General features: G+C 33.6%; 1 protein-coding gene and 1 non-coding gene across 2 annotated transcripts in view; both read right to left on the bottom strand.

The window, feature by feature from the left end:
• The window catches only part of NaCP60E (Na channel protein 60E), a 294,537-nt gene that overhangs the window by 126,795 nt on the left and 140,892 nt on the right, over window positions 1-26,850 (bottom strand). The window lies entirely within an intron of this gene.
• TRNAP-UGG (transfer RNA proline (anticodon UGG)) lies at window positions 25,257-25,328 on the bottom strand. The gene has a single exon. It is a non-coding gene; the product is annotated as a tRNA-Pro (tRNA).

The raw sequence follows: 26,850 nt of genomic DNA, 5'->3' as shown, positions 1-26,850 counted from the left end.
ACGGGTTGTCGCACCCCTGATGATGATGATGATGACATCTCAATGGTACGCAAAAGAAATAGTAACACAATTATTATGATTATGTTTGTTATATAATATATAACATATTATGTTCTGAAGCAATTGATAATATTGTTACAGTTACATAAATACTGCTCTGCTAAGTAAAAAAAGTTTTGATATAATATTTAAAATACACTGTATATTTATTTAGATACTATGTCAAAATAATCTAATAATTGTACATAATATAAGAGAAAAGGTAGTTTAAAACTTTGCTTATCATTACTACATCAATACTACAAATCGTATCAAGACAAAAAACCCAGCCCCCTCATTTAAAATGACGATGGATTAAATTAAATATGATAAAAGAAGAATTAACAAGTAAATAAAATGGGAAATATTCGAATTGTGCATGCAGTTCTTTTACACGTTTGTTGCACTGGTGAACTGTTGCTTCATAAATATGTTTTCTGACTGAGTATAATTTTAAATAATGATATTAAACTGACTACATGTTCTGTTGAAGATTTAGATGTTGAATTAATTATTTGTCTTCCTATGTCATGAACAATAATCATACATTAACAGTATAATTATTGTTCGGTAAATGTAAATTTTGTTTTCATATATTTCTGTAAGTATCAAACATTTTTTTATTTTTTTAAAATCATTTTAAAACATATATTTTATTAAAAATCCATTATCTATTGTGTCAATGAATTTTCATCTAAAATGTTTATATTTTTATATGTAAGTTTTTTTGTATGGGGGATAATTTTTCTAACATAACAAGTGATAATTAATCAAATGAACCAACAAGCAAGGAGTTATTTTTTTTATATACATTTTGTAAAAGGTAAATGATTATTTTAACAAAGCAAATTAGATTTTCACTCAATCTATCGATTTCTTGCTGTAAATAGGTGTATATAAAAAAACGTATATAAAATTTATAGAGGCTCTACTCGAATCCGCGATCAACGGCTTTTGGGGCTGACACTTCGACACGACCCCACTGAGTGCTAACCGTGATTGCCGAATTGAAATTTGAAGTCGTAACTCAACACCCACGGGATACCCGATACAGGAAAGGTTGGAAAACACAGGAGTAGTACACACGTGTCGGTAATGTATACCATAAAAAGTTAAGTCCCCGCTGCGATTTGTGTGAGGCACGAAAAATTTTGATGAAAAACAAACACGCATAAAAATATTATTAAATTTAAAGCAAATAAACAAGGAGTAAAAAAATACGCTGCTAACATCTAAATCCAGATAAATTTATATCTGCCTACTGAAGAAATGAAATTAGTGATTAGATTTTGTTATTCGTCTTCACTTGTCCTGTCTCATGAGATGCTGGTGTTGTCTAGAAGCAAAAACTAAGCAACCCTCAAGATATTGTATTGCCTGCATGTTTTTTGGAAAGTTGTGGAACGGTTAGATAATACGAGCAGGGTTGATATTGGAACATTGCCTTAAGTTTATTGAATTTGTTAGAGTATACGTTTTATAACTTTGCACTTTTTTGCACTTTTTACTACACTGATACGCTTCTTTGTCTGATTACCTTGCATACAATTAGCACAAACGTAGATCAAATTATATTCACTTGTATTAATATATGTAGTAGTAAATAAATAGGTAACATGATAATAATGTAAAAAATATATTTTTAGAATATATTACTTACATCATTTTAATCCTAGTGCCGGAGCGCAAAGTTATGAAGCATATACTCTACCTGCCAAGCACTTCTATATACAAGCAGTAGTTTATGATATTTATGTATTGAGGCGGTTAACTGTTACAATAAGTTAACCGTCTAAACTGTCAAAAACTGATATGTTTTAACAGCACCTCTATTGGCTGTTTTAACTTTAAGAGCGAGATAGACAGTTTTGACACTTTAGACGGCTTAAACTTAATTGTAAAGATTATAATACCTCAACACATAAATATGATAAACTACTGTCGATAGCCGCCGATAACAGCCATGTCTATAGAATAAACCCGATGATTTGAATTGCATTATACATAATGAAAAATGATTAATATTACGAGATACGGCGAAGGATTATTCTTTAAAAAAAAATCTGGAATTCTTACAAATAAATAAAATAAACTATATATTTTAAAATAGTCTTAATTGAATATTTTATTAAGTATATATTATGTATAGCGATCAATAGTTAGCGTGCATTTTGACAACATAAAATCAATGTCTCAATTGCTTCATCTAGCATCAGCGTTTTTATTACAGGCAATGACATAATATGCTTATCTCTCATGCTTGCTCATCAAAACACCTCGTAGTTATTAGACTCTGCGGTCAGCTGGTTTCTCAATCATAACGTAGTCAACAATAACTTGTATGATTTATTAATCTAGATAAACAGTGGCTCGTGTAATATATTGATTGCTTTAATATAAATAGCGAAAAACGATTGAGACCAGTAGTGTTTGTTTTTATCGAGAATTACGACAATATATAATATGTACTGCATTTAATATAAATAATAAGAACAATCTATGAACTAACAATCCACACATAGAGTCCGTCACGAGACGTATGTACTGCTATTGACACGAGTTCTTCACTCAACATAGTACATCCGTTATTACACTCGAATCAAGTTCCTCAGTGCATTAAATTAATCTTTTCATCATATCGATCTCATCAAGTTGGATCGAGTCCACAATAGATTTCTTAGATTTCTCTACTTAAGAACATACAGGTTCTTTCCTTATGATAATGACAATACAATGAATTTCCCGACTCGTTTTCTTCTGGGTATGCTATCAATGCAATCCCTGTCTACCCGAAGAGTGATTGTTCTTTTAAAGCATTTCTTTTTACTTCTTCGTGGGTTCATTTACAATTCGTATATACTGGCAAATATTAATTTTCATGTTCCCACCAATATCACTCGTAGCTCCACGGTCTTCAAGATACCTCGTCGCAGGACAGATGTTATGTTTCATGATGCTGTGTATCGTGCAATTTACTTATTTGATGGCACCATAAAGGTTGATTTGTTTTCTTATCAATACATAATTACCTCGCGATCATAATCTCACGTCATTATCCTTATTATTATATTCAGTATATTCTTGTATCAACTAATAAACCCACATATCAACAACCAAGCAGCAACGACCCTTTATCTACCCACAATATTTATCACACCTTCAAAACTCTGTCATCTTTATCATTGTACTTATTTATTCTTGTATCGATAAATAAACTCTCTCCTTGAGTCATCCGAGTAACTATGACTTTATCTCTACTCACCTCATCATCCCTTAATATATAGTGGTTGGGAAAAATGCCAGCCCTTATCTTTCTCTTCCCACCTACTTCCAAATCTCTCATTTATTATTGTCACAAGACTAGATGATGCGCAATTACGGCTCATGAATCGACAATAATTGCGAAGAACATTCAGTCAACTCCAGAGAACGAACGGGTGCGTTTTGCGTGATTCAAAACGTATCTGTTCGAAAATCATTGCACTACATCTGTTACGGTTTGAGTGAACGCCGCGTCTATATCATCCATCGTAAATTTATCATCATCATCATTCATCAACCTCATATTATATCATCCATCAAAGTGTATCGTCAAACAAATATCAGAGTGCGTGAACACCGAACTGGCCCCAGCGCACGCAAGCCCTCTCAACATAAAGGTCAGTGTCTGGCATCCTGTGTAAACCCTCTCCCCCCTAGATCTGTAATCCGCTATCACCTTAAAATTACAGTCCACTGCTAAACGCGTCACCATATTGAAAAAATATTGTTTTGAACAAAATGAACGAGTAAAGATAATTAATATGGTGTATCTATCATTATAATGATGTCCAGTTTCCGCGTGACATTAGTGTTAATGCCACTAATCCGGATTCATTTTAGAAGTCCCAGCGATTACTCGATTTGCATACATGACCGATCACAGGATATACCGCGCGAGATAATTTATTTCGAGCGTTTTCGGAGATTATAAATGATTAATGTATGAAAAGTGTCAGAGAGAATATAGTTTGAATTAGCAATATGTAAATCGGAATAATACGTACATAGTGTGACCAACATACATAATATTACCTAAGTAAAAGTTTCATACAATTCCCATAGGTGTCCGCACGAATGGCCGGAATAAATGACCCTGGTTCTTCTTTATCTATATTTCAAGCAGACTACATTTATTAGTAGTTCTTTATTGAGTATTAAACTATCTTGCTCCAGCATCAGAGCACATGGCCAGGATAAGATTGCTCTATGGCCTCAATAATACGTGATATGAATCGTACCTTTCAAAATTGATTGAGTATTCTACTGCTATAAAGTGTCAGTATTTAAATACAAGGTAGTTCGACAGGGATCGAAATGGACTGGAGCGCACCGGAGCGCCGTACCGGTTCATGAAATCCCCAAAAATATAGTTAGGTACGTCGCGTGGAAAAATAATTTGACCATCTGAGCTAGATATGCCACATCATTATCATCAGCCTGAATCTATCCACTGCTTGATGAAGGCCTCTTCAAGATGCTTCCGCAGAACTTTATCATTTCATCGATCCAGCTGCCGCTAGGTCTGCCTTGCGGACGTTTTGTATTTCTTGGATACCACTGGATGACTAGACTTGTCCAACGATTGTCTTTTCTTCGAGCTATGTGTCCAGCCCATCTCCATTTAAGGCTTTTAATAAACTCTATTACATCGCAAACCCTTGTCTGCTTCCTTATCCACTCATTCTTCTTTTTGTCCTTTCGCGTTATGCCCAGCATGCACCTCTCCACACCACGCTGTGCTATTCTAAGTTTCTGGATCTCTCTTTTACTTAGGGTCCATGTTTCACACGCATATGCGATCACGGGAAGCACACAAGCCACATTGACATAACAAATAGTAATCCAAAATATTATTATTTTTATAAAATATACATAGCATTACGGCCTGTTTTATTCTTTATTGCCCCTCTTGTTTAGGTGTTGGTGAAATCAGTAATTCCGATTTCACCAACCAAATTCAGGCCGAATGGTTCACACACACTTAACGAACGCCACGTCGATGTGGCATCGCCGCCTCAGTCACCCTACTATCACAATACACTACAGTCCTACCTACAGTCACTAGTACACACACAAAGGTCTTTAAAGGATGGAACAGAGAGTATATACATATGTTAATTCTTTCTGAAAGTTATTTAGCGCTCCGGTTTATACCATTTCCCATTTTGAGCGCTGTAGTTGGGTAGTGATACAGTCACAACTTAAATATATAAAAAAAAGATTCATAACGTTTAGAATATAAGCATGTATGTAAGTTAACTTTACCCTTATCTGCTTTAGAGTTTGTTCAGATGACGTCGCGAGTACGCGTGGACGGCTCAATGAGGTCACTTGCACCTGTGGGTCTATTCTATGCTTATCGACCGCTAAAGTGATAAAGTGAAAAATATTATCAAACTTAGGGTAGGTTTGTATCAACATATTAGCACTTATTGTAACAATTACACGAAGCCGGTTTTTATTGTTGCAATAAGTGCTATATTTTAACAGCACCTATCTTGCTGCTGTTAAAATATCGCACTTATTGCAACAATAAAAACCGGCTTCGTGTAATTGTTACAATAAGTGCTAATATTTTGATACAAACCTACCCTAAGTTTGATACTATTTATCAATTTAGTGTTCGATAAGTATAGAATAGACCCACTGGAAAGCGCGGGAGTTTTTACGCGCGAGTCAAATCGCGCCATCTAGACAAGGCCTTACTGTACTAATTTTCCCGTTTTGTGATATCAAATCACGTTGTATAAATTCCGAGTTCTGACATATTTTGTATTTTAATTAATATATGCGTGTGAAACATGGACCCTAAGTAAAAGAGAGATCCAGAAACTTAGAGTAGCACAACGTGGTTTGGAGAGGCGCATGCTGGGCATAACGGGAAAGGACAAAAAGAGGAATGAGTGGATAAGGACGCAGACAAGGGTTTGCGATTTAATAGAGTTTATTAAAAGCCTTAAATGAAGATGGGCTGGACACATAGCTCGAAGAAGAGACAATCGTTGGACAAATATAGTCATCCAGTGGTATCCAAGAAGTACAAAACGTCCGCAAGGTAAACCTAGAGGCCGCTGGATCGATGAAATGATAAAGTTCTGCGAAAGTACGTGGCAACGCAATGCACAGGACCGAGAGAAGTCGAAGCAGCTTGAAGAGGCTGATGATGATGATGATGACATTTATTATTATCCATCAACAAAAACAAATATCAAATAACAACGATGAAGAAATACGTATGAATTTATAGTATGTATAGCTATAAATGGCTTAGCCATTTTAAAATAAAATAATAAATATAGTATCAAATTGTAATGGCACACGATGAAACTAAATTTATGAGCATAGTAAGAGAAATGTTTATAACTGGATTCAAAAGTCCAGTGGCGGGTACCCGACTCAATTTTGAGGCCCCTACGGTAAAAATAAAAACGATAAATTCTAACTACCAATGTAACGAGTTAAATTTTAATTTATATCTTTACCAGAATCGCGTGCCTTAACCAAACTAATTGAAGATGACGGTGATAATACATATTCATATTAGTGGTTAATTTTTGGATATAATATTAATACTATCGACTGATGGCACTTGATGGAATTTGAATTTAAATTCTATTGTATTTTCCATTTAAGACGTTTTTTGTGACTCGGGTTCTAATATTATTGACATATTTTCTCATTAGTTGCCATACATTCCCAATACGTTACCAATTTTCATTGTTTTCCAGTATTGGCAATTAATACACAATATATCGAATGTATTATTAGTGATTAGGTATCTAATCATCTATTAGGTAGGGTGTTTTACAAACACTTCAACTATTCATAATTTCCCATCGGGCCGTCCGACTTGGTTGCTACTAAGGCCAATATTATCCTGCATTTTAAAAATTTGCGGCGTCTTACTGCGGGCGTGAATATCTCTTCACATCATTTTTGCTGTCCGTATGATTAGCTTCATTATTTTTGATATTTATATACACTAGAATCATTTTTATTTTTATAATTTCCCTGTGCTCTTCTCTCCTCGGCACTTTGCATTAGAAAGTAACTTTAAACTCAGTCAGAGCTCGCTTTGAGCGTAACAACCTTAGTCCTGGGTATCTTCTCCTAGGGCATCCCCGGCCTAAAACTGAACTAGATGCTTCACTTGAGTGATTGTAATAATTTATTATATAAGTTAAAAATAACTGTATTCGTTGTCAGTATGTATTTACCATTGGTTAGTGCGCATGTGCCCGAAGATGCTGAAAGGAAAAACCCGAGTCGTAAAAAAATGACTCAAATGGAAGAGTGCAAAACTGAAATGCATTAGAATTTTAGAGATAAGTACGTAAGTAGGTATTTATGTTATATGCGCCTTTGGTGTTAATTGCAAGGATTTTGTTATGAATTGGGTATTATTTTATACTGAATTTGTTAGGCTATACTAAGCTTTCTTTTAAGGCTATACTTCAGCTGAGGCATGGTCTAAAACGATCGTGACTACGCGACGCGCAGATTGTGCAAACGACGCGTGAAGAACAAAACATAATTTGTCATAAAAATTCAGCATGCGTCCATTTAATGTAATGTTTATTATTATATAAGTAATAATAATAATATATTCATTGACATGTTTTATTTTTCGAGTAAATACGTAACATTTTTTAGTCATCTTTACACGATTTAAGAATTAATTTCTCCGACGCCATCACAAAACAAATTGACGTGCTCACAGGTCGACTATCGCTCCCCGATTGGCAACGCTTACGAAATTACCTCCCACTATTGCTAAACTGAAGTAGGTATGCTCTTAAGAGTTTGGTAAAATTTGTGACTGTTTTGAACTGCTTAGAGGCCGTTTTTTAAATATTCAGATGAATCGATTGCGACAACTGCGTCGAATGAAACTGCCGCTGCACAAATCTTACAAAGAAAATTTACACGTAGTTATGATATATTTTTGTTATTATACTACAGAAACGAAGTGAACGGTTTGAAAAGTCGCCCATGCCGAACGCTGCAAAGTAAAACAATATGAACTTTGTCTTAACGCGCTTGTTTACGCGAAGGGTGTGTTTACGTATCCACTTAAAGCGAATTATTACACCCGAAATTCATAATTATTGAGATAGCTATCGCGATATCGCTCTAGATCTGTTTTTCTTAACTTTAGTGTTTGTTTGTTTATACAAAACAGTATGGAAATAATTAATTGTGATTCTGCGATAACCCTGTATCATAAACTACCCCAGATTTGTGCAGGTCGTGGGTCAAGGGCTGCATTTAATTTTGTCTATATTTTAATAACGCAGGGTAGTTTATTGATCATTCTGTAATAAAATAGTGCATTGCGCTGACAACTGCAAGCAAAGATAGGCAGGCCAAAAGCCGGTTCGGATTAGTCGATTAGTTTATTCGAGTGGCGAATGACTTAGTTACCACTAAATGATTTAGTAACTGAAAGGTGTCCGAACACAGTACATTCGTGAACAGAGCACAACAAAAACAACAAAACAAAAGTTAACAACTTCAGTTGTAATGGCTATATCGGAGGAAGGATTGGAGGAAGAAATTTGCAAGAAAGGCACTCATGGTTTAAATATTCCGAAACAAATGTATGGGTAGTATCTTTGCTCCAACGAAACGTCATTTCTACGACAACTAAAATGAACTTGTCAACTTGACTAAAAATAACATATTCAAACTCGTCTCGTGGCTTGTTTAGTATTTAGTGAGAGATGGTGGGGGTCGCTACTCGGCCGAAAAATTAGAACAAAATAGATTAATCGTCTTGACTAAATGATTTTACTTAATTATTCGATTAAATTTGTCTGTTCATACACGTTTAGTTAATAAATTACTCGCCACTGGACTAAACTACTCGACTAATCTGAACTGCCCTTACGTCGCGCATACAGTGAAATGGTATGGTTCCTAGCGGTCAAAAACCTTGGGCCTTTTCAGCATCATTACGATAACGCAAGAATATGCGAGTCATTCAACTATCTCACAATCGCCGCATCTACGATTAGCATATTCTACAGGTGTGACATAGTTCGATGAGGGTCGACTACCTCGGGCTTTGTCATCGAAATGCTTCGAAGTTGCAACGATGCGGTGATCAGTAGATTCCCCAATCATCAACAATGACTCTTGCGATTTACTAAATATTAATTTATATAAATAGCGAGTTATAGTAAAGTTGAAGCATTCTCTCACTATGTCTGGGACTCACGCATTCCTTTCACTAAGCCTCGGACTGCTAATATCTCTCATGCGTTATTTTATTCTTGTACCATGTGTAAGAATACTGTTTACAGAGCAATAAATTATTGGTCCTCCATTCATCCGAGCAACCTCCAACCAGTCTATTTTCATCTCTACATCTTCCCCTCAAATGTTCTTCTTGGAAAATATCCGCAATGTAATATTCTGGTAGCGTTGCGCAGTGTGCGATGACTGGATGCAACTCGCTACTGATTTTGGATAGTGCGTAGCTAGTGCCTTCCACTTCCGCTGTCACTCCGCTTAATACTAATTGTCCCTCGTCCGTTTCACTACGCACCCTTGCAGTTTCCCGGTATATTTTAGATTATAGCGATGAACACCTGGCATGCAGCTATACCACTGATGTAATTCTCACATGTGCACATGCTACATACATGTCGCATGGCAATATTCAAAGTAAAAATTTCTTTTAATATCACCACGGTAAGTAATATTTCATTCAACTAAATAATTTATGTTTGGTTTCTGCAAGGAGGTCCGAACTCAAAGATCTCTCCTAATGTGTGCGCACTTGTATGGTATCTAAGAAAGTACTAAACAAACTATTTCAATTGAAGTACCATTATAAAAACTAAATAGGTACCTATCTTAATAACCGACACACACACATTCAAATACATCTGTAGTTGGCAATACCCAATATATCCGGTTTTTTGGCAAATTGAGTTATGTATACCACGAGACTCGCCTAGGTGATATCTACAAGCTGTCAAAATATGGTATGTCTAGGTCTTATATGTTCGGAGAAATAAGCTGTGTCAATATATGATTTGTCCATTATTTGAATTTCTTAAGATGGAAAACTATGATATGTCATGACGTGACTTATTTTGGCTTCCTACATTTTTACACTTTTATCCCAGATAAAAGGGCAATTTATGACATGTATGATAATATTATATCATATTTGGTAACAATTTTTGTAATTCTCAATTTGTCAGAATACGATATGTCTCTAAGCCTGTACCCACTACCCTGTAAAGCTACCCACAACGGAAGAGGCTCCAGAGTTTAACGAGTTAGAAGATTTAGATCCAACCAGTGGTGATGTTAATGTTAAATAATTGTAAACGCGTTAAACAATGTGATTTTTTTATTACAATGAAATTATACGAGTATGTTTGTCAGAACATGCAGTCTTTTTTCTTTAAAAAAAAAACACCTGGATTAGATGGTAAAATATGATATGTCATGAAAGCCTGGAGATATTTGGAAAATTTCAGCATTTTTTCTATAGATACCTTAATTTAAAAAATATCCCTCTGTAAACAACTATTTTATACACATTTAACAATAAAGTAAGGCTTTCAAAATTAAAACTCTGATTTTTCCGAGCCCGTCAAAGTTTAAAATTGCTCTCCTGAACAATTTAGAAAAAGGTGCGTATTGGGGATTGCCATCTTACTACAGACATAATCTCCATTTCGTCAACGACTTTCAATCGAATCTAATCTTCCAAATACGATTTTCTAAAGATCGATATATTCTATAAGAGGGGAGTAGTCTGAAATAGATTAGGAAATTATAATCCAAATAATTACGTTTGTTTTAAAATCAATTAATTTGGGCTTGAAACACTAATTGAATGAGTTTTTTTAATATTATTAGTACCTAATCGTGCATTATTATTAAGGCTGTATTTTAGCTGGGGCACGGTCTAAAACGATCGCGACTACGCGACGCAAAGATTGTACAAATGCCGCGTGCAGAAAAAAACATAAATTGTCATAAAAAGTCAACATGCGTCCATTTAATGTTATGTTTATTGCTCCATTACTAATAATAATAATAATATATTCGTTGACATGTTTTCTTTTTCAAGTAAATGGGTAACGTTTTTTAGTCATTTTTACGCAATTTAAGAATTAATTCCCCCATCACCGTCACAAAACAAATTGACGTGTTCACAGCTCGACTTTCGTTCTCCGATTGCCAGCCAGTCCGAAATTTCGCCGTACCCATAGTTGAAAATTATTTACCGTTTCACTGAAGTACCATCTTAAGTTACAAAATCTCAGATGAGGATTATTTAGCTGTACATATTCTATACACTGTTAATAAATTTATTTAAGATTAGGTACTGACTATAAAAACAAAAGCAAGAAATAGATATTACATGTTAGCTTCAACCATTTGGAAGTTTTTCCTCAGAAATATTTGGATAGATACACAAAAATTCTTTATGTTTGGCTGAGCTAGAAACTTTCCAATAATCTAGAAAATTTGAATTTGTATGCACCCGTCAATTACATGCGTGGTCGCAGCCATGACCTATTTTATGGTTTTATGTCAGGCTCATCAGGCACCAATAGCGAGGACTGTGCGGCTGGTCAATGCACTCCCTAGAGATATAGACATTTTTAACGATGCATTATGTATTCTGTTTTTTAAATTATATTTTATTGTTTGATTTGTATTTATTTTTGAATTATTGTTGTTTTTTTATTTTATTTCTTTTCTATAAAATTATTTTTTGCTTTGTTTTTTTTCTCTATCTTGTTTTTTCTCTATTTGATTTACTTTTTTAAATTTTTAATTTTAAATGTTATGTTGTGAACGTCTTGAATTAATAATTTGTTATGTGCTGAACGTGTCTCTTTTTTAAAAATCAATATCAATAACATCATTTTCATATATATCTACATAAGTACCTATCTGCATAAAAGAAGATTTTCCTTTTACATTTTCGGGCACGGGTGACTTCGCAAAGTGTATTTTCTTATACGTCGTCTTCTTCATCTTATTGAAAAGTTATATATTTCAGTGTGTACCCTGTGCATTTGAAGGACACAATGTCAATATTTGAGTTCGTAACGCGGCCGCTAACTTTTCGAATTTTCAATTCGAGTGGAAAAATCATTTTCAACTTTGGACAAAGTTAACAAGGAAGAGATATTATCTGGGAAATGGAAAGCGGTCCCGGAAATGCCAACGGATATGTACGCATATTTGTAATTTATTCTTTTGCATAAGATAACCGTCTAGTATATGAAAATCGGCAGAGATTCGTAACATAATACGATATACGTAATATAACATTGGGATATTCTGATTATCTTTGCTCAATTAATGAACACCGATTACATTCGATATAACATCACAGTACCTATTACAGTGGATATATTAGAAAAATAAGCCAAATACATAAACACGAATTTGCAATATGCACACTTCTTCAGATGTTGGTAGAATACCAAGGCCCAGGAGGTATATTCAGGCTACGGCATGAAACTATGAATTACGATTGTAGTACTAGTTATTGCTTACACTTCGACATAATGCAACGATTTTTTTATAGAAAATGATAAAAACTTAATTACTATTATGCAATCGAGAATATCCATTTACTGCGAATAGCTTACCAAATTATATCAAAGTTACGCAATGGCTAGCACTACTATCGGAACCATGGCCCCCAAATCTTAAAGAGGGCCCCTACTTATCGCTAGGGTTAAAGGGAGTGTGTCGCGATATATACGCGTATTCTAAATGATGTTCCAGGAAAAATTAAGGCTATACTTCAGCTGAGGCATGGTCTAAAAAGATCGTGACTAGGCGATGCGCGGATTGTGCAAATGAACGAAATATAATTTGTCATAAAAATTCAACATGCGTCCTATTAATGTTATGTTTATTATTGTATTTGTAATAATAATAGTATATTCATTGACATGTTTTCTTTTTCAAGTACATGCGGAACGTTTTTAGTCATCTTTACACGATTTAAGAATATATTCCTCCGACGCCATCACAAAACAAATTGACGTGCTCACACCTCGACTATCAGTCTCCGATTGGCGACGACTACGAAATTTCGTTCCACCTACTGTTGAAAATTATTTCCCGTTTCACTTATGTATGCTCTTAAGGGTATTCAGTATATGCTTAGCGATATTTAATAAGTAATAAATAATAATAAATAAATCTACTTGAATTATGGAGTTATCTAATATCGACACACAAAAATTAAAAAAATTGCATCATACAAAGATATATTTTTGAATGTTAATACTTTTTAATTAAAATGTGTATTTATCTCACTTCTATGGTCAACCCACCACGCCGGCCCCCCCCAGAGCCCGTAACCTCAGGCTAGAGCTCTGTCAGCCTCTCTTTGTTGGGCCATGATCGGAACTCACTATTTAGTGACTATTCACGACCTGACTATAATATATGACCTTGGTAGAATCAATTCTTAGTTGTATGTAATAAATTTAAGCGGACATGAGCAGATACCAAGTTGGCACAATAAGATAGCAATACTGTAAAGACACCTACAAGGATTTGAAATATATATTTGATACATAATTATTGCAATAATGAGTAAATATATAGTTAATGAATGAACCTTGTATAAGTAGACACACATATTTATAAAAAGGTCGATTGATAGGGCACTTTTTATTCAGATGTACCTAAGTCACGGGAATATATATCGTCTCTGTTCTGGCAGAACACACTAAGAAGGTGAACTAAAAGGAGAATACTAGTTTTGAGTAATTTGACTTTGAAGTTGTTAAAATGTTTGAAATGGTCTATCATGTGAGTTTATTAAGTAATCGTAAAAAGGATGACTTTAAAATAAAGACTGTTTATTTTTTAAGAAGGTTTCCAGATGGTAAAGTTTGAAATAAGGAACATTTTGGTATAACTAACTCAATATGTAATTTTTTAGAATAAGTGTCTTCTGCCAGAACAGTGACGATATTATAAATACATTATAATATACTGTATGTGGGGCCTGTACGAGTAGACACCTATAGATAGCTACACTTCAAAACAGTATAACGCTTTACGTATATATACCGCAGGTTTTGTTGCCTGTGAAAATAATATCACCCAGGAAATAAAAAAACCACTAGTGTTAGCCAATAAATGATACAACGCAAACACTTTAAGCCAGAAACTTAGAAGAGAGGTTAAATGTCGGCTGTGCGCTGGCCTATGACTATATGAGAGGATATCCTAGACTCTAGAGGAAGATATACGTAAGTGTATAAGAAAATAAAATTACATCTAAGTAATGAGGTACAACTTGGAGCTCTATCGCATGAATGTGAAACTAAGAATATCGTAATTTATTGTTTATTATGTGGGCACTTGTAATGGGCTGGTCATGTTGTATGGATGGATGAAACATAGCCACTAAAAATGTCAATAAACCCGGAGGGAAGAAGAAAAACTGAAATTCCCAAGTTGAGATGGCTTGATTGTGTTTTTAGAGACGCTACCACACTGGATATTCAAAACTAGAGAACTAAAGCTCAAGATTGGCAGGATCAGAGGTGGCGGAAAATGGAATAACTGGGCGCAAGGACAACTGGGCGCCGCACTGTCGAATGAAATACATAAATAAGATATGCATTACGATTTTATATAGAAAGTAGACGAGGAATTTTAAATAGTTCCTATTCTACTACTTTTAATTCATTTTGCTCTTAATATAATGTTTTTTTATTGCGGATTGAGAATTATCATGTCTGAGGCTTTATATAAAAATAAAAAGACTCTCTTCTAGTTGGAACTTAAGCATATGCACAACTAAATAATTTTATTATTTACCCGTTAGGTATTTAAGTTCTCATTATTTCTGAGTTCACCGGTTCTAATCTACAAAAACCTATTAAAAGCTATATAATAATATGTTATCCGGGAATGTCTGAGGGAAATTAACATAATCGATTTATTATTACCCAAGATTGTGGAGCCAATGATGAATGATGTTATTATTAATGATCAACTGAATCTCGCATACTATTAGCAATATCGTGGAGCACCTTGATAATACGGACCCATAAAGATTTATAATATGATTAAAAAAATATATTGGAAATGATAATATAAGACGTTAGTCCTCGGAAATATTATTTTACCTCTATGGCATGGTTATTAAACGTTAATATTATCAAAGTATTTTCTTTAAACAATGTTAATATGCAATTCGAGCGTGTTTTGCATTTTTTGATTCCACATATCTCATATAACAGCGTTTATGCACGAGTTTTAGCATATTTTTAGAGCCGCCTGAAACGTAAGAACGAGTGAGAAAATGAGTACATTTTTTCGTAAAATTGAGCACTTAAAGGAAATTGGAAAATTCAGAAGCAACATTGTGGCATACCGCCTATATACCGCTCGTTGTGGGGGAAACAAAGTTAATAACATAATTTTAGCTTTTTAGTTAAGTATCCGTGGTCTTGTAAAGCAGTGTTACTCAAAATTTATCGCGGAGCGGACCATTTTAAAATCTTTCAGCGTTATGTAGCCACTGGGTTAATACTTGTAAATATTATTTTATTGAATTTAAATTTGTAATGAGAAATAGCTGAAATATAAATAGGTAACTCAAATGTCATAGAGTTAACAAAAATAGCTTTGAAATCATTAGACAGACAAAGGCATAGTTTAACAGGACGTTGCTTTTGGAATTATTTAAAATGGGTCTACTTAGTTCAGCAGAGCTATTCTTAACAAACATGCTATTCCGTTGTTTTAAGTGCTCAAAATTAACACGGACAGCTCGCGGGTAGAGTTGGGTATTTCCCGGGAAAATGTCAATCTCGAGATTCGAGATTTCCCGAAATGATGAACTTTGAATTCTCGAGATTCGGGATTTCCAGAAAATAATTTTCGAGAATTCTTGAGATATCGAGAAAGTTACAAAAAAAACCTGTAAAAATCTTAAAATCAGTGTAAAAACAGACAAATTCCAAGAAAATATGTTTTTTTTATTAAGTAAGAAGACGAACAAAATAGAAGTGGAAAAACAAAAATAATTCAAAACATTATCTACTTATTAAAATAGAATTTCAAAAAACACAGACTGTCAATGGCTGCGTCTGACAATCGCGTACGCTTTTGAGACACAAAATTCCCTGATGTTGAAAAATTGCGCTCATTTTGAGTCGACGAGTGGCTTAATTGTGTTAAATGCCCCGATCAGTCTTTGAACGTTTTGTTTCTGTCCACTTTTTTCATATAGAAAAATCGTTTTATCAATTAATATTTTATAATAAAGAAATTCCGAATCTCGAGAAAAGATTCTCGAGATCCGGGATTTCCCGAAATGCTAAAAATTTCAATTCTCGAGATTCGGGATGGAGAATCTACAAAAAATTCTCGAGAATTCCTGTCAGGAAATTTCCGAAACCCAACTCTACTCGGGGGTAAGTAAAGTGAAGCGGTGACGTAGGTAGTATTATTTTTTTTAAATAGTCGCATCTCAATTCTCAATATGTGATTGACGTACTCTATCTCGCTCTAAAACAGTTAGCACGGTCATGAGAGGCCGTGTGAAAAAGATAATAAGTTTGACGGTTAACTTCCCTTGATAATTAACTGGCTGAATACACAAAGTGATAAATATGATTATGTTTATCGTATTTATCACACTTAAAAACACTCATTTTCTTTGTTTCTTATATCAGGTTGTGAGCGCTTTGAATTTTATAATTTGTTATGTTCACTATACTACAGAACAAAAATGAACTCCATGAAATCCACGAGTTGGAAGAGCTGATTGAACAGCAAACAACCATAATTTACTGTAAGTCCCAAAGACTACGATAGGTGGGACATGTGGTTAGACCCAGAGGCCGTCCAAGAAGGAGATGGGCTGATGCCGTAGAAGTGGACTGGCTTCATATAGGAAGACCCGGTAACTGGAGAAGTGTGGCGAGATACTGGAGTGAGTGGAGAGCGGTTGTGGAGGAGGCCAAATCCCATCCCGGGATGTAGCGCCGTGGAAGAAGAAGACTATAGGTAAAATAAATTGATTTGAAATTAAAAATTGAACACTGCCACAGGTAATGGATATCCACACTATTACGATCTTAAGGCTGACCAATTAATAGTCGTGAATAATTAATGTTCCAAAATACTTCGCCGACGCAAATGTAAGAATTTAGGAAATTGCTATGATGTTTCAAATGATTATTTTTGATGTACTAAATATAAAATAAACATATTTTTTATCGTGAATGGATTGCTTTCTAGTACTATTGCTTGTCCTGATTTTTTTCCGATTGCAATCATATAGTTTTAACGTAATATTTTTAGAAATTACTAAAAAGCCTTTGATCGAACAAACGAAAAAATGGCACAGAAATTACATGCCATCACTATTATAACGGATTTGAAACGACTGTGTAATGTGACCATACATCATTTACTAATGTCTCATCGATTAAATTTACAAAAAAAAAAAACACAAAATATCTACCTATATAAACAGCTAAAAATATTATTTAAATATAGCGTAAAAAAGGAAAAAAATATGATACCCCGCTTTTACTTCAATATTTTGACGCAAATTTTGATATTTCGTTTAACATGCTTTATAAAAAATAACTGAACAATTGAAAACTAAATAAAAATATTTAGGTTCTATTTACAGAAAATCTTTAAAAAAAAAATCAAAAAGCACATCAAAACCATGGCCTTTTTTATTATCGCTAATCTTTTTAATTACAATTATAGGTACTCGATTTAAGAAAAGTGAAGTTACAAATTTGAAAAACTTTTTAAATCCTTAAAAAGCTGCCAAACCAGTTTTACTTCCAAATATGATATAAATGGATTTCGGATATATCCAATACTCTTCCAACTTATGTTCATCTGCCAGAAAATATTATTAAAATCTCTCTGATTAAATTCTTCAAATTCGTGATTATATTTTGTAGAGCTTACGACCTAAATTTTCTTACCTTTTTCGTAAAAAGTATCAACCAACTGTAGGAAAAATAATAGGCCAGATGACCGAAGTAAACGTACTTGCTTTCTTAATACTGAAAAAAGCGGTATTTTAGGCTTTTAATACCGGTATTTTGGTATCTATAAAAACTGAAATCCCGGTTTTGAAATACCTACTGGTATTGAAATCCCTGTTTTTAATATTTTGTATTTACTAATTATTCGCATCACTACATTGTTTGTTTGTTATATGGGGTTTGAAAATTGTTCAAATCTCAGCTATTGCTATAAATGTATCATATTTGGATTTCTTTCATGAGGCTAAGTAGTTTGTTATCATTATAATAATATTATTAAATTAAGACATGAATCAATGTTAATTTATAACTGACCAAATTTCCAAAGTATTATGACATATTGTAAAATATTGTAGCAAGGGATGTTTTGATATAAATAAATAAGAGATACCTTATAGATTAAAATCAAAATGACCGTAGGGCACCGGAGCTCCGTTCTGATTTATAAAATTTCCAAAATTATCGTTCCGTTTCGTGGAAAAAATAATTTGACCGTCCGAGCTAAATAGGCCACATAAAAAAAAACAAACACATTTATTTTTATAAGATACACATGATACTTAACTAAGTTAATATTTTCGTAAAATTATCAAGTGCTCTGGCTCGTACAAAAATTCCATTTCAAGTGCTGGGCTAAGTACTGATTAAATTAGATTTATGGTGTAATTTCAAGAACTACCTATCTATATTCCCACAATATTGTAGAGGGTATAGTTACATGAATTGTAATTATTCACATCATAAAATTGATAGTGTATAATGTTTTTGTGAAACGTCTGTTGTTTAGAGCAGTGGTCTCCAACACTCGGTCCGCGGACCGGTACCGATCCGTGGATCAAATGGTACCGGGCCGCCCAAGGAACATTAGATTATTTTGTATTTGAATTACGAGAGCCATTGTAAAGATTTCTCTCAGAAAAGAAGTCACCGCTGGCACCACATTTCAGTGACAAGGTATGGATCGCAAAACTGGCTTACCTGTGTTACATATTCAGCCTGCTCAATGAACTCAATCTGTGCCTTCAGAGGAAAACGACAACTGTTTTCAAGTTGGCAGACAAAGTGGCTGCATTTAAAGCCAAACTGGAGTTGTGGAGACGGCGCGTGAACAGAGGGATTTTGGACATGTTTCAGACATTAACGGGGATTTTAGGCGACGCTGAGCCTGAGCATTCATTATCCCAGTTGGTGCACGATCACCTGTATTTGATTATAAAAGAGTTGTATGTATTTATTTTGAAGGCAAGTTTAAATACAATTAAATTTAAATTATTAAATCAAAACAATCTAAAATATAATCAATCAACATCCCCCCCCCCCCTCAGCGGGCCGCGGTAAAATTATTAAACGTTGACCGGTCCGCGGCGATAAAAAGGTTGAGGACCACTGGTTTAGAGGACCTACACATTCTCCTCTTGACCCTTGTCCGTGGGAAGATCGCGAGTACAATAAATCCCTATTCAGTATCCATCATATATTAAGCATCTAGTGAATGTAAAGAGGACTCTTGTTTCAGACGCCATAGTGAAAAGTTATATTATGTTAAATACATGATAATACAGTTGGCAATTAAATAAATCCAATAAATTATTTTAATAACATAAAAAAACCGTTACTTACTAAATTTTGGCTAATTAAAGCAGTCTGGTTAAACCATGCTAAAACAATATATTTGAATAAATTTTCCGTGTTTCGCTTAAAATCATAAAGCTCAAACACTTACGCGCATCAAAACATTGCATTAATCACATTAGACTAGATTTTTCTAACTAAATAAAGCATTATAAAAGAAACAACCCCTATTGAGAGTGTACTTAGATAAAACGTTCAAAGAATAAGTTATCAGGAGAACATGTTATCTAAGGAGCTTACAGTAGGTCAAACATAAGCGCTTTGTTACACTTACTCGTTTACTTTTGAGAGCCATTCAGAGGGAACCAAGCGCGAAAATCTAATGTGTCCGCTTACACAGAGAGAGTAACTGTTACAACTCGTTCAATGCATACTATTATATAAATTACAGGTGTCCCAAAAGTGATTACTATCCACAAAGAGATAGAAAAATCAGAAAAATATTATTTTCTAATTTAACCTTTAAATGTTTGGTGGCAACCGTTTAATTTACATATTATTATAACGATTAGTTAAAACTGTTTACCCAGTAAGTTATTCGCAAACTAACCGCTAGCCGGATAGTCATCATCGTCATCATCAGCCTGAATCTATCCACTGCTGGATGAAGGCCTGCTTCCACTTCTCTCGGTCCTGTGCGTTGCGCTGCCACGTACTTCCGCAGAACTTTATCATTTCATCGATCCAGCTGCCTCTAGGTCTACCTTGCGGACGTTTTGTACCTCTTGGATACTACTGGATGACTAAATTTGTCCAACAATTGTCTCTTCTTCGAGCTATGTTTCCAGCCCATCTCCATTTGAGGCTTTTAATGAACTCTATTACATCGCAAACCCTTGTCTGCTTCCTTATCCACTTATTCTTCTTTTTGTTCTTGCACCTCTCCATACCACGTTGTGTTACTCTAAGCCAGATAGTAAGATAGTAATTTTCTAAACGTTGCACTCAGGTAGTCAACATAACTAATCTTCGTTGGCATTTTACATAGCCATGACTTATTTTATCATTGAAAATACCTAGTTTTACAACACCTACAAAATCCAATTATTCCCCTTCTCTACAACTAACTAATTGTGTGTAAAAGTGTAAATTAAATATGTATGCTAATTTAAAAAAAACACGTTAAAACACCAATACTAGTAATATTTACATGTCTTGTATGAAATCTTTCAAATGAAAAGTAGGCATCAATGCGGCTACGTATTTGTTGCCAAGGTATGTTTTTTGTGCACTCTCATATTAATCACACTTCTAAAATCCGGAGAATTCTATTTAATATCTGTCCTGAGCTCTACGTCCATTCTGCAAGTCCAGAACAATATAAGGCTTTGTTTGACTCGCGCGCATTCCTGGTACCTGTGATTTCATTGAACCGTCCACACTCGCGCCGTGACGACTATTGCGCGCGGTCTAGGTAGAGGTGACCACATTGAGGTGTCTATATGTACTCGCGGCGAGACACGCCCTATGTGGACAAGGCGTTACTTTATGAATGTTATAACTAAATAAGAATATATATTACCTACGTGGTCGCAGCCATGATTTATTCTGGATTGGAACCGTTTCCTCGTGTCAAGCCTATCAGGCACCATTAAGGAGGGGTGCAAGATTAGTAAATGCGCTCCCTAAAGACATAGACATTTTCAATGATGTACTTTGCATTTTGTTTTTGAAACTGTATTTTTCTGTATAAAATTGTATGTTTTTTGTTATCAAAAATTATATTTTTCTGTATTAAATTGTACTTAAGTATGTTTTGATTTTTTTTTGTTGTTATTATTAGTATTGTTATTATATTTTTTTTCTATATTCTCTTCTCTCTTGTGAGGGTAATGTTTGGCTTATAATGTAAATCTCATGTTGTGTACGTCTTGAATTTAGATTTGTTATGTTCACAATGTTTTGTATTCTTAAATAAATAAATAAATAAATAAGTGCCGTTTACAGTGATCAAGCAATTGGCAATATAAGCGAGATTTTATTATTGTTTGTCAATTCTATCCAGTTACTCTATCGTTGTAAACTTGACATAACATAAGCTTAGGCTGCTGTATAGACTGTAGAATATAATCTTTCTGTGCGCCTGATACTTCAGTTATCCATTTAAGTGTTGCACAAAGCCGCTGGATTTGATTTATTATTTCCTTTTATTTCTGTTTTCGCAGTTCCCGCAAGTCACGGTCGTTACGACAAACATCATCCTACTTACAACACTGTACATAGCATCTTAATGGTTTTTATTCTACGAATGAATTTATGTATATTATCACGAAAAGTTAAAATGCAAGAGATACTCACGCAGTGTTCGAAATGAACCGGAACGACACCGGTTTGTGACATTTTAAAATACTAGTTAAGAAATATTTAAATTAATTTACTTTAAATTTTTCTTAAAGTTGAATACGAAACTTATCGGACGATTTGAACTTCATAAAACATAAAATCGATTACATATAATATAATTCATAATATATTATGTTCTTTTTAACACTACAGCAGGCCTATGGCCCAATGGAAATAGTATATTTAGTAATATAAGTGAAATATTCATATACACCCAGGCTTTTAGAAAATCATATACATATATATATATATCATATTGTGTCATCACCGGGAATCAAACCCTGAGCTCCCGGATGAAAGGCCAACACCTTACGCACTGCGCCACTATTAAGCAAACCATTACCTGACCTAGCAATAATACTTAATTTTTGATATACATGTTAATATTAGTTATTTTAATTAATAATAAATTCCAATTGATTAGTTTTGTATTATTCCACAGGATCTTGTTTTAGCATTCCAGGGGGTTTTAATATCTCCAGGGCAATGACATTATTAATGGACAATTCACTCAATACAGTAGTTAGCAAATAAATTCACGCATAGTGACATTCGCACATGTATATGTAGATGTCACGCGATTTCCATTATGCGACATCACGCATCGGGAATTTATAGCAATATCACCTTTATTGTATTGTTCTAAGTGTTTCTAGTGACAATCATCATTTGAGCGAACCCGTTCGAACCAAACCATTCGGCAGACACGACACAAAGCATCGGGAATTTATAGCAATATCACCTTTATTGTAATGGCGTTAGAACAGATTATGCCATTCGGCAGACCCGACAAAAAATGAGTGTCATTTTTCTTTTCACATGCGTCGTCCATATTAATGTCATTGCTCCAGGGTCGTTGAATGTGTTGACACTAAATTAAATGATTAAACAGCCGTTAAAAATACATTATTTTTATACGTAACAAGTAGTTATATCCTGCTGGGGTAGTCGGGCTATGCCCTGCTTATAGATAGCAGATAAACAATAAAACTAACTCGAGTATATGACTGTATATTTCGTATAAATGAGATTTTTTCTAATTGATATCCAGTAGATATTTATATCAGAAAAGGAAGCTGTTATTGCAATTATCCAAAGTAGGCACATAAATATGTATAGTAAAAATTGAGCACACTTTAATATTTTCGGAAAAGTATCGAATGCTCCGGTTCGTAACATTTTCTACTTCGGGCGCTGTATATATATGTATCAGTACTAGCTCGTTTGTAGTGTTACACAAGTGTACTCACAATTAAGTTAGTGTACGAATAATGCTCTACATGAAATTCTGAATTATTTGAAGTCAAAAGCAGAATAAAATTTATTTCTGTATAAAAATCAACATATTATTGTTTTTCATTTTTTTCGCAAAAATCCTTAACAAGAAGACAAAGATTTACAAGTAAAAACACAGCATCGATTGAAAATATACTGATTTTTGCTTAACCTAGCATAAATCAAAAGATTCATCCACATTGTTGGAAATTTTCTTAAGAAACATGAATGTCTCATTATCTCAAAACGCGACTTTGGCAAATAGATGCCTTTTTGCTGTTGGTAGCCAAGGGTGGAGGTAGGCTGTTAGGATCCGACATAATTAGTACACACTAAACTTAAATGTATTTGTTTTCATTGAAATGACTACAATAATATGTAGATAGTGTTTGCCTGCCTAATCCAAGTGATAAGATAATAGTTTAAAAAAATTGTTTATCTATAAAATAATTAAATAATTAACAGCCTACCTCCACCCTTCGCCATTGATTGGAGGAGTGTATAGGTAAATCGTTTTACAGTGGCACTATGGGTACGGCAAATGCGGCTTGCAGTTGTAGTGGTATTGTTTGCTAGCATTGAAACAGGCATTGTCGCAAGCAATTCAATACACGCGCGAATCGCCTATAGTGCCACTGTAGAATGATTTACCTATACTTGTTCGGAGTCAGTAGTTAGTTAAACTTTGTAGAAAATAATATATAGTGTAAAAATAGACTTTACAACGATTTGGTATAGAATGCCACCAACTAGCGCCTGATCATTACATAGCTTCATTTGGACGACTGGACAACTGGGAGCCGGAAAAAACTGATAAAATAAATATAGAAATATACGTTCGCTAAATTATTAAAAATATTGACTGTCCAGCTAAATTAGAAAATATTGATGAGTTCTCATAATGCATATTTTAGTATTTTAATATATAACTACCACTCGGTAATAATATATTATATTATTTTTATATATTTTATTATACTAAAATGAATATAATTACAAATACTTTGTACCTTTTTTCCCTCCCAGCTATGTACAAAATACTTGAAATAGTGGAACAAAGTTGCAACAATCTTAAAATCTCTGCGAAAATAGTAATTATTGTGAATATTTGTAACATGGGCCAAAGTTACCCATAGTGGGATAAAAACTTTGGTCCACGTTATTTTATCCAAATGTATATTATATTAAGCCTTATAATAATTTTATATATAATATATATATTTATATAACTTCTTATAATATATATATTTATATAACTTCTTCTAAAATGCATCTTAAGATACCGACCGATACACCTTTATATAAAATAATACCACAATTAATTGTAACAATGATTTATAAATAATTACAAGATTAAAAGAACTTTTTATATACCACGTTTTTAAATTTACTGTTGAATCATAATATAAACTTGACAATTCTATATATTAATAATTTAGGACAAATAAGGCAATTGTCAAAAAAATCATTTTTTTGCTATTTTGCAACAAACAAAAATATAGAATACTGAAATGTCATTTTGATTTACATAGTAACGCACGTATATATTAATTATTTAGTTGCTAAGATCACCTCCTTAGCAACCAATAATAGTGGATTGGATTACGGATTTCTTCCGGAATAACTTTTCATACAACACATAATTAACTGAAAATGAATTCAATTCTACTTAAATATGGATAAAAGTATTAAAAGAATGCATTGGCATCGTGTTCTGATATATTCTAAAAGTTTCAAATGTCTAGATAGTCGGAAAGTTAGTTAAAAATCGATTACAAGATTTGTACTGAACAAATAAGAATTCGAGCTAATAAAAACGTTTTAAAATACAAAAAGCCGTTAGAACTGGGCCAAAGATTGTATATATTTATAATATAAAAATGAGGGCTCGTCCGGGATTTGAACCCGGGACCTCTCGCACCCAAAGCGAGAATCATACCCCTAGACCAACGAGCCGATTGAAAACAGTTAAACAGACATATGATTTATTCGATAAAACTCATGACTCGTACAACTTTCACCTGAATGTAAAACGCTGACAATTAATAGGTATGTTGGCTAATAGATTATGAGAATGAGGTACACACGACTCGCGATGATAGTGCGTGATCCACGCCAATGCTAACGTACGAACGCACAATATAATAATATTATTATTATAGTGTGTTAATTAACGTTTACGAAATCCAAACGAATCGCAGTTTTTTATCGTACTGTTGTGTTGTGACGAGTTTTCAGTCTAAGGTTTTCTAGTGAAGGATACATAAGTACCTACGATTTTCAGAAATGTTTTGTGATCTTTTATTAAAATAATTACAAGATAAAAAGAACTTTTTACATACCACGTTTTTAAATTTTCTGTTGAATCATATTATAAACTTGACAAATATATGTATTAATAAATACTTTTTTTGTACTTGATAGAAATACTGAAATGTCATTTTGACATTTCATATTGATTTCCCGCACGCATATATATTAATAATTAAGTTACTAGGACCCCCTTAGCAACCAGTAATAGTGTTTTACTTTTTACGAATTATTTCCGAAATAACTTTCCATACAAAACAGAATTACCTGAAAATGAATGCAACTCTGCTTAAAGATGGCTAAAAGTATTAAGGCTATACTTCAACTGGGACACGGTCTAAAACGATCGTGACTACGCGACGCGAAGATTGTGCAAACGGTGCGTGCAGAACAAAACATAATTTGTCATAAAAAGTCAACATACGTCCATTTAATGTCATGTTTATTGTTCTATTAGTAATAATAATAATAAATTCATTGACATGTTTTCTTTTTCAAGTAAATGGGTAACGTTTTTTGGTCATCTTTACACGATTTAAAAATTAATTCCCCCGGCGCCATCACAAAACAAATTGACGTGTATTAATAATTTAGGACAAATAAGGCGATTGTCAACAAATCATTTGTTTGCTATTTTGCAACAAACAAATATAGAATACTGAAATATCATTTTGATTTCCATAGTAACGCACGTATATATTAATAATTTAGTTGCTAGGACCACCTCCTTAACAACCAATAATTATTGTAGATTGGATTACGGATTTCTTCCGAAATAACTTTTCATACAAAACAGAATTAACTGAAAATGAATTCAATTCTGCTTAAAGATGGCTAAAGGTATTAAAAGAATGCATTGGCATCGTGTTCTGATATATTCTAAAAGTTTCAAATGTCTAGCTAGTCGGGAAGTTAGTTAAAAATCGATTGCAAGATTTGTACTGGACAAACAACCACCAGACAAACAATAATATGAGGTAAGAAAAACGTGGTAATAATGATAGTTAAACAAGTTTCACGGTTTAATTTGTATATTTGGTAATTGAACATAATATTTTAATATGGGCAATTTATTAATTAAAAAAAAACTGATTGATTGGATCTAATGCTGGTGGGTTTTTATATCTGATAAGTATAAGGTAATACCGGTGTGAAGTGTGCTATCAAT

Source organism: Rhyacophila brunnea, unplaced genomic scaffold (assembly GCF_057557595.1).
Source record: "Rhyacophila brunnea isolate RB1 unplaced genomic scaffold, BYU_Rbru_1.0 scaffold_16, whole genome shotgun sequence".
Lineage (NCBI taxonomy): Eukaryota > Metazoa > Arthropoda > Insecta > Trichoptera > Rhyacophilidae > Rhyacophila > Rhyacophila brunnea.
This window is presented reverse-complemented; position numbering and strand designations above follow the sequence as displayed.